Raw genomic sequence first — 15,342 nt, forward strand, 5'->3', positions numbered from 1 at the left:
CATTCTAAAAGATGAGAGATTTAACAAACGATCCAGGTTATTTTCAATATATAATTTCAGTTACATCACACTGTAAACATTTGCGATAAATTCTGTGTCTTATGATGCTGTTCCACAACCACCTAATGAAGGAGCAGCGCTCCACAACCGAATGCTTCCAATTAAACCTGTTGGACTATAACCTGGAGTTATCTGATTTTTAACTTTGCATAAATAAATACAATCACCTGCCACAATTTGTCACATTGAAGCAGCTTATGGCATTAGTATGTGGTCTGTTGGATTGCTACTGAGAGTGCGACCATGTATTTAATAGACAAATATTTTCTAATTAAGTATTCTGTTTAATTTCATCAACATCCTCTGAAGGATTTGATTGTGATGGAGACTTACGGAGGTTTCCAAGCTAATAGGAATTACCCAGCACGAGATTCAATTTCCCCGGACAATTCCTTTGGATTTTGCTGCGATGGGAAATCCTCAGGTTCCCCAGCTCAATCCCTCCCTGCACTGGGATAAGGGCACTCTGTCAGGAGTGTGAGGGAATACCCCCCACTTGCCTGGAAGGGGGCATCTCCAACAATAACTCAAGAAGCTAATTCAGGACAAAGCAACCCAATTGATTAATCCCACATCCACAAACATCCACTCACTCCACCTCCAACATTCAGTAGAAGCAGAGTATATCATCGACAAGATGCACTGCAAAAATTCATCAAAGATCGTCAGACAGCACTTTCCAAACCCATGACCACTTCCATCTGGAAGGTAAAGGACAGCTGATATCTGGGAACACCACCCCAGGAAGGTCCACTTCAAGCACCTCATCATCCTGAGTTGGAAATGTATCGTTGTTCCTTCATTGTCGTTGGGTCAAAATCCTGGAATTCCCTTCCTCAGGGCATTGTGGACTGCAGTAGATGAAGAAGGCAGCTCACCACCACCTTCTAAAGGGGCTACAAGGGACGGGTAATAGATGCTGACCCAGCCAACAATACTCACGTCCCATGAGTGAATAGTTTTAAAGCATCGTTTCATTGTCTGCAAACAATAGGCCCCTCCTGTTTTGTTAACTGTGGAATTTTATTTATTTATAACACAAGAAATTCATGTTAACAGATATTTTACTGCATTACTGATCTTCACTCTGAACCCAGACAATCTTCTGCATAAATAAATGTGTTTGTGCAACAACTTGGGGTCTGCAGCATGTAACCAACTTTCCTGAAATTATACAGAAAACTGGAGTAATCGTTAGGATTGATTCCTTGAATGGCATAATATAAGAAATCTACAACATGGATTAACCACAGAAGGATGAAGCTCCCAGAGATGGTGAACAGCAAAATCACAGTCTTACTTCTGCTCTCCATCTCTGTGTGTCTGTGATTCTTTCCTTTTCTCTCACCCTTCAGCCTCTTCCCGACTCGACTGGTCACTAAAATGTGTCTGACTGTCAGAGCATTGAGCAACAGAATTAAAGTGAATGGCCATAAAGGGGGCAACACTGTATGAAGCCAATCTAATACCACCCACCAAATTTCAGTTTAGTAGCTTGATTTTGTATCACAGTCGAATGGCCCATTGTTGATTATGCACTGAGGCTCATGTCGAAAATAGAAGGAGATGATTTTCAAACAGAACAAGTTGCAGGTTGTTGCTAGAACCACAGTCGCAGTTTTCTCAGTGCAATTTTTTTTCTCAGCTCTGTCAACAAATGGTCACAATTCGATCAAAGGAAAAAGTGACAGTGAATCAGACCGAGCAGTCCCTGACTGTACGTTTCAGGACTGCAGTAACACTGCAAACAGGTGTGATGTCTAGGAAACACCGCAGATAATAATAATAGCAAAATTTTCTCACAGTAACCTCAATGATGATGATCATCATATCGGCAGCTGCCGTAATCGCCAGGTAGCGAGTAGTACAAGGGAAAATTCCGCACTTTCCGTGGGAAAGGATAACAATTGCCAACAAATCAACTTTGGGAGTCAAATGGTACAGAATGCAATGAATTACTGTTCGCAATTTTCCCTGCCTGTTCCAGAGAGCAACAATAAGTTTTTACCACTAAAAACCGAAAAGCTGCATGAGTGAAAGTGATCAGGGTAGAGTGTGTTTAAATTTAAAAACTTTCACATCAACCCCAGATTATCCTCCAGCCCAATCACTCAGCAGTTATGGAGTCTGGACAGAGACTGAGCTCCCGGCCCATCCTAGGAGAGCAGCGGGAACTCTGTCATTTTGTTTGGTTGCACAGTAACTATCTCAATGTGTGTAATAGATTCTTACAGTTCACAGCTCCGAATCCCCCAGAACCTCATTAGTAACCTCAATCCCTACTCAGACATGGGACTGCAGAATGGATTGTCAATAAACCAAACTCACCCTTTATCCATGGATCATGTCATCCCCTGCTCTTATCATTTGACTAAATGCTGATCAGATCTACAACAGGACTAGGAGATGTGTCAGCACATTATGCATAAGATTTGAGACAAAACTACTCCATGTGTCTTACACAGGTGCAGAAGAACAGAGCATGCAGGGCTATTTTAGTGAAAATGTGTGAGTTTTAGAACAGTTGTGATTTTAATCTCTAAATGGACAGTTTGTGGAAGAGACTTCCAAACATCTCCCACCCTGTGTATGTTTCAAAGAGCTTCCTAACGTCTCGCTGGATCAGTCCCATCCTAATTCACAGACTCTGCTCCGTTGTTCTAGAATCACAAACCACTGGAAAGAGTTCATCCTTACCTATGTTATAATTTGTTGGCAATATCTTGTAGGGCTTTACTCAGATCAGTCCTTAGCCTTTTTGATTCGAGAGAAAACTGAGCAGATTTGTGTAACATAACAGAAATTGCTGGAGAAACTGACAAGGATGGGTAGGAAACGTGGGAGAGAAATCAGAGGAAACTCATCGTGCCCAGTGACCATTCGACAGAATTCCTCCTCATACCCTCACACTGTATGAAACTGGAACAGATGAGAGAACACTGAGATCAGAGAATGCTGCAGCAGCAGTGAGGTTGGATGTCTCTGTCAGTGGAGAATTGTACCGAGAATGCTGCTCAGTGAATTGCTGACCAGTCAGTGAGCTGGAGAAATCATTGTTCAAAAGGTAAAACCAGAGAGCATATCAGCAGCAGATTAAAGCAAGTTCAATTCTCAAAATGCCATACTAGGGATGCCAATAATAGCAAGGATGGTGTAGAATGCATTATCCACGTGTTGAATTAGTTGATACATTTTTCCATGCGAGGTGATCTGTCCGTTCAGGCAGCTGACAATCTCCTTGTTTGAAACTCTGAGCTGATGCATTCCCAGAGACGTTGCCTTATACAGTGCGGAAGCTCCTTGGGGAGATCGAGGTGACAGCATTACTCAACTTTGTTGCTGTTTTTCAAATTTCTGTCAATGAACAAATTAATTACAATAACACATTTAATGCCGATTATGAAGGAGGGTTGCTGCTCATACATTGCAATAAAATAATAAAGACAAAATCTGGAATCTGCCAGCAATAACACTGTCCACTCAAACACCACGAGCCCTATCCAACGGTCACAAAATATTTCAACTGATGCTGCATCGAGACAGTTTATTCCGCGTGCTAAAATATGTCTCAGAGCTGTTCTTCCGAACTCTAGGATAGGAACTGCCCTCTTTAAACAAGGACATTTCTTTCACTGAATGAAATGTTCATCTTCTCACTAGATGCGTGCATTGCTGCTGAGGTCAGCATTTATTCCCTATTCTCTATTTCCCAAAATCCGGAGTAACATGACAGACCAAGTGAGGAGAACATACTGCCTTTCCTGAGGAAAGGGGACTCAGTGCTTTGAATGGGCTTCCAACAATGGAGACATCACTGACCTCATTCTTACTGACTCGGTCCAAGCCGATACATCAATGACCTCTCTGACCTTATTGCCACTCTTTATAGCCACTCTTTCTTGTCATACCCTGTTTATAAAGTTAATGTCAGTGCTATGCTATCATAAAATGGCTGCTGTGTACAAACGTACAATATCTGTCTGACTGACACCTTTGGAATACATTGACCCAGCTTTACACCTCACAGCTTGTACATAGTCACATCTCAGTCTCCTGCAGATCGAATACAGTGAGATGGGAAGCGATAGTGTTTGGAATGTTACACTGAGGAGGGACAATGCAGACTAAATGGTCCAATGTTAACGTGGGGCAGGAAATTCTGTCAGGACAGGAGAGGGAAGATTTGCCAAAAGCTGTTTTCAAATTTGGTCACACCGTCACTTTTCTGTGATTTGTGTACAATGTTATGGACGAGGCTTAACCACTCAAAACATCTTTAAGCAGGTAGTCCATACCGTAACTTTGCTACTTGTTTAGCTAGGTGTATCATGAATATTCCTGGAGTCAATTAGCTGGTCGACCGCTGAGTGTTAAAACAGACAAAACTTTATTCAAAAAATTACAGAATGAAACACAAATAATAGAATATAGAATACCGACTTATTTATGCTGCTCTGAAAATACACACACCTTCAGCATGCACCATAAAACAGGGCACAGGCCACTTACAGTTCGAAATCAGAAGAGCCAAAAGAGACAGTGTTCAGCAGCCTTTCTCCATCCAGACCCTGCTGAGAATTAACTAAACACTAATCGAAAAACAAAAAACCAGGACTGGCCACTCTACTTTCAGTATTCAAGCTATTTCTAAAACATGAAAGACTTTGGCCTGAGGTATTGTTTTGTTCAGGTGTAAACAATCGGGCCCTAATAAATGATTCATTTCTGTACTAACTGCAGCTGCATCCGAGCCTGAGCTGGTTTACAACTCCTCTGAAAAACATCAAGGATAATCTAATCTTGAGAACAAGGAACAGCTTTGTGAAAAGGACCAGCTCTCAGAAAAAGGACCAGCTTTGTGACAACAAGGATCCAGAAAATAACATGTCATATTTAATAAGTGTTGGAGTAAAGAATAACTTGATCAAATAATGCAGAGTCCTAGTGCCACACATACTCACACTCACTCACTCACACACAATACACACAGACAGATAAACACACGCATACACACACACAGATATGCACGCATGCACATACACACGCACACAGACACACATATAGAAAGACAGACACATACATATAAAGACACACACACAGACACACACACATGCACGCACTGACATGCAAACGCGCACACACACCCACAGATACACACATATAAACACACACAGACGCACACAGAGACACACAGATGCACACACATATATGCACACACAGACACGTCACACATACAGAGACACATAACAGAGACACTGACACACACAGAGACATTCCGCACATACACAGACAGACATACACAGACAGACACACAGACAGACACACAAACACATACAGACACACACACACACAGGCGGACGCACACACACACTATGATTATATTGTAACTTTATAAAGGTTATTTTGTTCAGGGTTTGTTTTGAATCGAGGTTGTAAAGGCAGAGGTGCCGAAGACTTCAGAGTGCTAAAAGCTAAAACAGTTCAGGGTTTGTTTTGAATCGAGGTTGTAAAGGCAGAGGTGCCGAAGACTTCAGAGTGCTAAAAGCTAAAACAGTTTAGCAATGGAAAGGGAGTGTCCAGTTCACCCAATTCAGGGCTTTCTAGTTTTTCATAACAGTAGTAGTCACAGAATGGCTTGAGTATCATAAGGGCTGAAAGCTTCCGTTTGTGATTTATACCGGACCTTCTCTGAAATCTCTCCCTGTATGTTGTTTCCTCTGGCCTGTCAGAATCTCTGTTTGAATTTCCTTTTTCATCAAACAGTTTATGGGATATTACTGGATTGCAACAATTAATTAGTTAAGTATCGTGTCGGTTAACTTTTCCAATAGTCAAGTTACTCTAAATTCTGCTCTCTTTTGTTCATGTTTCAACTGTAGGGTTTAAATAAATTGTGTTTTGCTTAAAGCCGGGTGCTTTGACCAGCTGCATCAGTCCAGGAACACCCACTTCACATCTGCCTTTAAAATAAGAAAAACGTTAGGGTCTAGGCTACCTACTTCAATTATTTGGTGGGGGTCTGCCCTGGTCCAAAACAGATGGAGGCTCTTGTTGGGATCTTGCAATAATTTCAGTTGGTGTTTAGGTTTATTGGACTCAAAGACAGTGAGTGGTAAGTGTTGGAGTCTTGTGTTCCTGGTGTTGGATTCGGTAGGTTTCAACCGTGCTTGGTTAGTAATGGCTCTTTCAGTCACTAAGAGTTTCCTGGAGGTGTAAGAAGTGACTTTGAGGGGTTTAAAACAATAGCAATGCAAACATGTCGGTATTTGCAGATAAAGGGGTTACCTTTATCTGTGAGAAGAGGAGTGGTAATTACAGCCATAGCTCGACATTGAAATTTTCCAGAAATGCGATCAGAAATTTTGGAAATGCTCTGAATTCAATTGCAGAATTCAGCTTAAACATCAAAAATAACTGAAGCAGTTTGAATGTAAATTAAACGCTGAGAGGAGAGGAAAGGAAAGAATAATCCGAGCAGAACGAACAGAAAAGGGAAGGAAGGCCCAAACAGAATAAAGGGAACAAGAGAGATAAGAAAAGCAAAAAGAGAGAGAGTTTGAACTTCAGAACCTGGGAATGAGACAGGAAAGTCAACTTCAAAAGATGGAGGTTTCGGGAGAAGGTATGCTTAGTGAGGGTGACAGTGATGATGAGCAAACCCATGAGTCATAGGCCTGGTGGGGATCCGTTTAAATATATAGAAGTATTGCCTGCATTTGATGTGAAGGATGTTGAAGTTCTTTTAATTTCATTTGCAAAAGTGACTAAAGAATGAAGTGGCCAGTGACCATTTGGGTTTTGTTGGTCCAGACCAAACTGGTGGGTACAGCTAAATTAGCTATCAAGAGCGTATGAGGACCTGAAGAAATCCATTTTAAATGCATATCAGCTTTAGCCAGAAGTCTACAGACAAGGTTTCAGGAATATCAGGAGGGACCCCAGTCAAATATACATTGAACTTGAAAGGATCAAACAAAGTAATTTTGAGAGGTGGATGAGGGCATTAAAATAGATCAAACATATGACACTCTTAGAGAGTTGATTATTTTGGAGAAATTCAAAAAATTCACTATGGGGTAATGAGAACTCATGTGGAAGAATCATGAGTGTGGTGCTGAAAAAACACAGCAAGTCAGACAGCATGCAAGGAGCAGGAACTCGATGTTTCGGGCAAAATGATTTTTGATTAAGGGTTTTTGACTGAAAACTCAATTTTCCTGCTCCTCGGATGCTGCCTGACTTGCTGAGGGCAGAGAGTTAAAATGGCAGGGTTAGCAGCTGAAACGGCTAATGGTTATGAGTTGGTTCATAAATCAAAGCTTGGCTTCCGACATCAATTTCAATCCAGGAGGTAAAATATTGGAGACCAGAGAAGTCTTCAGGCGGGAAGGGAAAAGTAGATCTCAGTGAAGAGAACAAGAATAACTTACCACGAGGTAAAATGACATCCATGAAGGGGAAAGAGAAGTTAAAAAGCTGCAGTAATAGAGTAGGCTGCATGAAGTCACAGTGTTAGTGGGTTAGATAAAAGCACAAGGATGATGGATGTAGAAAAACAGGGTTAGCCAGTGAATTTGTTAAAGTGGTAAACAAAAGCACAGTGGAGGCTAAAACGCTGCACCATAATGTCGAACCTGGCTGGAGGGTGGGAGAAAAGAAAGAGCTAGATCTTCCACAGCAAAGATGTTATGAAACTTCAAATTTGCCGGGGGGGGGGGGGGGGGGGGGGGGGAGGATGGGGGAAGGGGGGGGTGGTGGGGGGGAAGTGGGGAAATGCACCTACTCTCCACATCCCTGAACACTATGAAAAATTTAGCATGGCCAATTCACTTAACCTGCACTCTTTAGATTATTGGAGGAAACTGGAGCACCCGGAGGAACCTCACACAGACACGGGGAGAAGGTGGAAACTCCACAAAGACAAACTCTCTCAGAGTGTCATCTAAGGCTGAAATCGACCCCGGGTCCCCGGGTCTTTTCTCTGGTGTGAGGGAGTCCAAAAGTAGGGAGCATGGGTTTAAGGTGAGAGGGAAAATATATAAAAAGGACCTAACGGGAAACCTTTTCATGCAGAGAGTGGTGTGTGTATGGAATGAGTTGCCAGATGAAGACAAATAAGATAATCAGAGGGTTACATTACAGAGTGGAAATAGGCCCTTCGGCCCAACAAGTCAACACCGACCCGCTGAAGCGCAACCCACCCATACCCCTACATTTACCCCTTACCTAACACTACGGACAATTTAGCATGGCCAATTCACCTGACCTGCACATCTTTGGACCCGGAGGAAACCCACGCAGACACGGGGAGAACGTGCAAACTCCACACAGTCAGTCTCCTGAGGTGGGAATTGAACCCGGGTCTCAGGCGCTGCGAGGCAGCAGTGCTAACCACTGTGCCACCATGCCGCCCTATTAGATAGGTGGGAGAGTGAGAGCCTGTTTCCTCGGATGGTGATGGCTCACAGGAGGGGACATAGCTTTAAACTGAGGAGTTATAGATATAGTACAGATGTCAGATGTAGTTTCTTTACTCAGACAGCAGTAGGGGCGTTGGACACACTGCCTGCAACAGTAGTAGACTTACCAACATTAAGGGCATTTAAATGGTCGTTGACTAGGCACATGGATGAAAGTGCAATAGTGTAGGTTAGATGGGTTTCAGATATATTCCACAGGTCGGCCCAACATGGGCCAAAATCCTGTACTGCGCTGTAATGTTCTATGTTCTGTGAAGTGGTGGAGGTTGGTACAATTACCACATTTTAAATGCATCTAGATGGGTACATGGATAGAAATCGTTCAGAGGGATATGCTTCAAGTGCTGGCAAATGGGACTAGAATAGGTTAGGATAGCCGATCAGCACGGACAAGTTGGACTGAAGGGTCTGTTTCCTAAACTATATCCTCTCGTTCCAGATTGTCCCATAAAGGAAGGCGTCCTCTATAGCTTGTCAAACTTTTTGCGCAATTTGTGGAGACAGTGATGGAAAATGGCAGTTGTACAGATACTTTACGTCAAGCCTTATTGTGAAAAATACAACATCCACAGCGCAACCCTGGAGGAGGCAATAGCCTAATGGTATTATCGCTGGAGTATTAATCGACAGACCCAAAAAATGTTCTGAGGACATGGGTTTGAATCCTGCCACGGCAGGCAGTCGAATTGAATTCAATCAAATGTCTGAAATTTAGAATCTAATAATGAACATGAATCTATTGTTGGGAAAAACCCATCTGTTACACTAATACCCTTTAGGGAAGGAAAATGCCATCCTTACCTGGTCTGGCCATGTGACTCCAGACCTACAGCAATGTCGTCAATTCTGAACTCCTCTCTGGGCTATTGGGGATGGTCAATAAACGTTGCCGAGCCAGTGATGCCCTCATCCTGTTAATGAATAATAAAAAAGGAATTCTCATCCACTGCCCGTGTCCCATCTCATCAAAGAACACAATTAATATTGTCAGACATAACCTGTTCTTGGAGAAAGTGAGGACTCCAAATGCTGAAGAGTCAGAGTCAAAAAGTCTGGCGCTAGAAAAGCAGAGCATGTCAGGCAGCACCCCAGGAGCAAGAATGTTGAATGCCTAGTATTAACTTATTTTTCTCAATCTGCATAATTAACTTATCTTGTATTATGGCCTCCATCAGGTTTCTTACTATTGATATCAAACCAATAGGTCTGTAGTTTATTGGGTTATCCATTTCCCCTTTCATGAACAACAGTTTCACATTTGCAATCTCCCAGACTCCAGGAACAATCCCGTGTTCAGAGAAACCTGGAAAAATGTCTGTCATCCACTGTCTTCAAATGTCTCCCTGAATTCCCTCAGCAAGGGGATGGATGGGTCTCAACTGGCCTCAGAGACTTCTCCACTCGGAGTGCTGCCTGCCTTTTCAGTACCTCTTCGTTATCGCTCACTGTACTGCTCAGATGCTCAATACTCATCGTCGTGGCTATCCCACGAAGTCGAGGATGATGGTCTTCATTCCGTTGATCTATTTGTGGGCTGTCAAGAGTCTAACCTTGCCTTTGAAAGTTCTTCCACATTCAGGACAAGTCGTTGTAGATGCAGATCGGGCTTTGGTTGTTGCTTTCTTGCATTCCGTTCTCTTCTCTTTTGTACTTAGTTTGCACATCCGTTTCCCTGTCAGAAATAGGATTTCCCTTTAGCAACAGCAGGAAGGATCCTCACCCATGTCATGAACTGACAGCTCAAGCCTTTAGCCGAGAAGTTCCTTCTGGATACAATAGCTGGTTTTAGATCATCACGAGGAACAATCGACATGATCTTCACTGTGTGACAACTAAAGAAATGTGTTGTGAACAACTTCAACCTTTGTATATGGCATTCGTCGACCTCAGCAAATCCTTCGACTCGGTATCAAGGGAACTCCTATGGAGTGTCCTATCCACCTATGGATGCCGTGAAAAGTACTATCAAACTCTATGACTCCTCCACGATGGCATGCTTCAACAACAGTAACTGTGAACCTTTTCAAGTCAGATCAGGAGTAAAACAGGGATGTGTTACTGCTCCAACTTTGTCCACCATTTTTATTGCGACAATCATCCACATCATCAAGAAATTGAAATTGTCCACAGAACAGATGGCCGATGTTACAATCTTGCCGGTCTCAAGTTCAAAATCAAGACATCGATGAGCTACCTCATCTAGTTCCAATACACAGATGACAAGTGTTGCAGCTCTCTCAGAAGACCACCTCCACCAGATTCTGACTTCCTTCATCCGTGCGTACACGAAACCCGGACTTAGCATCAATTCCATGTTGACCCAGATAACCTACCATCGATCACCAACTGAGACAAATTTGGTCGAACCATTGATGTAACTTGGCGAAACAACCTTGGAAAATGTGGACCACTTTCCATATCTTGGAAGTCACGTGTCCTCCAACGTCGACCTTAATGACGAGATCCAACATCGTCTTAAATGCGTTGGAACAGCTTTTGGGCGTGTCCACACAAGCGTCTTTAATGATCGTGACATCCAGACAGACACCAAAATGCTAGTGTACAAAGCAGTGGTGATCCCAATGCTCCTGTACACATCAGAAACTTGGACAATATACCAACGGCATCTGAAGACACAGGAAATGTGCCATTAACTCTTCTTTCAAAACATTTTAAATATCAACCCAAACTCTGGGTCAGATATGTTGATGACACCTTTGTAATCATTAAAAACACAGAAATAGAGAAAACACACCGGATCATCAACGCCACACTAACAGGAATCCGATTCACGAGAGAAGAAAAGGATAACCAACTCCCATTCCTAGACGTGATGGTACAGAGAACACCGAACGGAGAATTCACCACAAAGGTATACAGGAAAGCCACACACACAGACCAAGTCCTGAACTATGAAAGCAACCACCCCAACACACACAAACGAAGTTGCATCAAGACACTATTCAAAAGGGCCACAACACACTGCAGCACACCAGAACTGCAAAAAGAGAAAGAGGAACACCTGTACAAGGTATTCGCCAAAAACGGATAGACGCACAATTTCATCAACAGATGCCTAAGAGAAAGACAATGGAACGAGGACATGCCGCAACCCAAAGGACTAGCCACACTACCATACATCAGGAGCATTTCAGAACTGACAGCCAGACTACTGCGACCACTAGGACTTATAACAGCACACAAACCAACAGCCACCCTCAGACAACAACTCACCAGAACGAAGGACCCGATACCCAGCATGAGCAAAACTATTGTAGTGTATAAAATCCCATGTAAGGATTGCACAAAACACTATATAGGACAAACAGGAAGACAGCTAACGATCCGCATCCATGAACATCAAGTCGCCACGAAACGACACGACCAGCTATCCTTAGTAGCCACACACACAGACGACAAGCAACATGAATTCGACTGGGACAATACTACCATTATAGGGCAAGCCAAACAAAGAACAGCCAGGAAATTCCTAGAAGCATAGCACTCATCCACAAACTCCATCAACAAACACATCGACCTGGACCCAATATACCAGCCACTACAGCGGACAGCTGAAACTGACAACCGGAAGCGGCAGGGACAGGCCACTATAAATGCTGGAGGAAACACCATAGAAGCGCTTCACAGGAGGCTCCCAAGCACTTAGGATGTCACCGAGACAGGGGACGAAACGTTTGCAACAAAAATTTCCAGCTCGGCGAACAGAACCACAACAACGAGCACCCGAGCTACAAATCTTCACCCAAACTTTGATCTTAAATATCAGCTGGGAAGGGAGAAGACCCAACGTCAACGTGCTGAATGAAGCAAGAGCAACAAACATTGAAGCATACGTCATCAAGAACGAAAGAAGATGGAGCAGTTCTGTTGCTCCGATGAAAGACAAACCTCTGCTGAGACATAGCTTCTACTTCCAGTTTAAAGAAGGCAAACGTGAAAGAGGAGGAGAACAGAAGAGATTCAAAGACGAATTAAAAGCCAATACGGAGAAATGTAACATCAACAATTGGGAAGCCAATGCCATGGACAGGAAACTCTAGCAAACCATCATCCGAGAAGGAACAGCAACTTTCGAAGCCAACAGATGGACAGAATGAGAAGAAAATAGAAGAGAACAGAAAGTGCGGCAGCAACAACCAAAGCCCCACCTGCATCTGGAACGACTTGACCTGAATGTGGAAGAACTTTCAAAGCCAAGATTGGACTCATAAGCCACCTGAGAGCCCATAAATAGATCAACGGAATGAAGACCATCATCCACCTCCAGAGACAGCCACAAAGATGATGATGGATGCAGAGGGTGGTAGGTTCTTGAGGGAAGTCAAAATTAATCAGGTTTGGTCAGGAGACAGTCAGTTCAATGGTGAGTCAAGTCTTGTGAAGGAGCGCACTCAGAATGAGGATTAATTTTGTTGATTTGGGTGTAGTCCCCATCAGCTCAAAGCTCATTCAGGTTTTGGCCATGGTTAACTGAGCTTTATATCACTTACAGGAAGATCAAGCTGGAGATGAATAAAATAATCAGTGCTTGAGATCTTCCCTGAGAGGAAATATCAGTCCCTATCCCTATAAGTTTTCTTCAACCATCTCCTGTGGGTCCCAGAGACATATTAAACTTGATTTATTTCAGCTCTTTGAAACAGTTTTGCTGAATTTCCTCAGTTAAACAGCGGCTCTGGCCTGCGAGTGAATAGTATAATTCTTCCTGCTGCTAGCCCATGTGCTGTTGGAAGGGATGTTTGTGTGGGTGATGGGTGCAGACACTGGTGCATCCACACTTCAACCACGGTGTTGGTGTGGGAACCTGTCGGAGTGCTGTTGATTCTGCCTTTGTGTATTTGTCTTTGTTCTCGTCTTATTCAGCGACTTTGCTAGAGCCAGTACTGTGATCACTATCTTTGCTCCATTCCCTTCGATCAGCTGGATGTGGAGTAACTTCATTGACCAATTTAAAGTTTCAATGAATTCCTGGTATTTAGTGGACCTTCTTTGGTACTTTTCTCCTGTCTTCAATTCCTTCAATTCCATTTCAGGCAACTGTCTCTCTACCACTATCATGTACAAGCTCAGAGACTGCCATATCTATCATTCTCCCCACCCCATCTCCATTCCTTTGGCCTGTTGACAGTACTGTCCATGCTAGTGCTATGGAAATATTTACAAACCCTTCCTTACTCCCGGATCCTTGTTTGTATTGTTGACAATGAAGGTTATCTAAGATTACAAAGAGACATTGGTCAATGGGAACAACAGGCTGAGTGGTGGCAGATGGAGTTTATTGTATTTTTGTAAAATAAGCAACCTCAGGACTTGGACAGTTAATGGGAAGGCCCCAGGTAGCTTTGTCGACCGGAGGCACTGAGGGATTCAGGTACATTATTCCTTTAAAGTAGGGTCACAGGTAGACAGGTGGTTAACACGATGGTTAACATGCTTGCTTTCATTGCTCAGACCATTGAGTGTAAGAGTTGCGACATCATGTTGAGATTGTGCAGAACATTGGTGAGGCCACTTTTGGAGTACTGTGTATAGTTCAAGTCATACTGCTGTATGAAGGATGTTATTAAACTGGACAGGGTTCAGAAACGATTTAACAGGATTGTGTCAGAAGTGGAGGGTTTGAGTTAGAAGAACAGGCAGGATAGGCTGGGACTGTTTTGACTGTTCTGCAGGAGATTGAGAGGTGACCTTCTGGAGATATATGAAATGATGAGGGGCATAGACAAGGTGAATAACAAATGTTTAGTCACCAGTGCGTTGGAGTTCTAAACTAGGTGCTGTAATTTTGAGATGAGAGAAGAAGCTGTTAAAAGGAACTTAAGAGGCTTTTCTAAACAAATACAGAGAGCAGTTCACGTGTGGAACGAGCTTCCTTCGGAAGTGGTGGATGTGGTCACAATTTCAACGTTTAAAAGACATTTGGATAAGTAGACGAATAGGAAAGGTATGGGTCAAATGCAGGCAAGTGGGATGACTTTAGTTGGGAACATGGTCAGCGTAGACTAGTTGGACTAAAGGGTCTGTTTTCATGCTGCATGATCGATAACTCAGTGTGAGAAATAACAAGCTATCGTTTTTTATTCTGTCCAATATGTCACTCAGTTAAATACTTTAGTGTAAGCCACACTGTGACGTAATGTTAGCTGTTATTTTATATGTTACCCAGGAATTTTCAATAACAGGAGTTTATTCTGATGGTTCAATAAGTTTAAATATCCTGTTATATAATGAATGATATCCTCAAGCGTTAGCCACATCAAAGTGCCTGCATTAATTTCAAGCCAAATTATTGCTGCATTTTGGGATAATTTCTGAAAGTTCCGTGATTCCATAGATCCTCAGACACAAAAACCTAATGACCAGTCAATGATGATAATGGGTCTCTTATCAACCAGTGTTTGTGGAAACCAGCAGAAATATGGACTTGTGGAAATCTCCCTAGTTATTCCATACATGTCTGCCAAATAGGATGTAACTCTAATAGGTCTGCAAGGAGTCTTTAAATTGTCAGATTTCATTATTCAAATATAATTGAGAACAATTCTATTAAACAATTCTTTGAAAAGTCCTTTCCCTAATTTTCTGAGTCAAAGTCTGTTTGACCACATAGTTTATATAACACTTAATTTCATTCATGTACAGTTTATTGAAACTGTAATATGAGACATATTGCTATTTTATTTGAACTGCATTGATTCTTGAAATCCTTAGCATGTCCGTGTATTGTTATATTATGCAAATAAAATGTTTGATCAAGATTTCATGATGAATTTCTCCTAAA

This window comes from Chiloscyllium plagiosum, unplaced genomic scaffold (genome assembly GCF_037043375.1).
Source record: "Chiloscyllium plagiosum isolate Xiang-an unplaced genomic scaffold, Cpla_swu_hap1 HiC_scaffold_40, whole genome shotgun sequence".
In the NCBI taxonomy this organism is placed as follows: Eukaryota; Metazoa; Chordata; class Chondrichthyes; order Orectolobiformes; family Hemiscylliidae; genus Chiloscyllium; species Chiloscyllium plagiosum.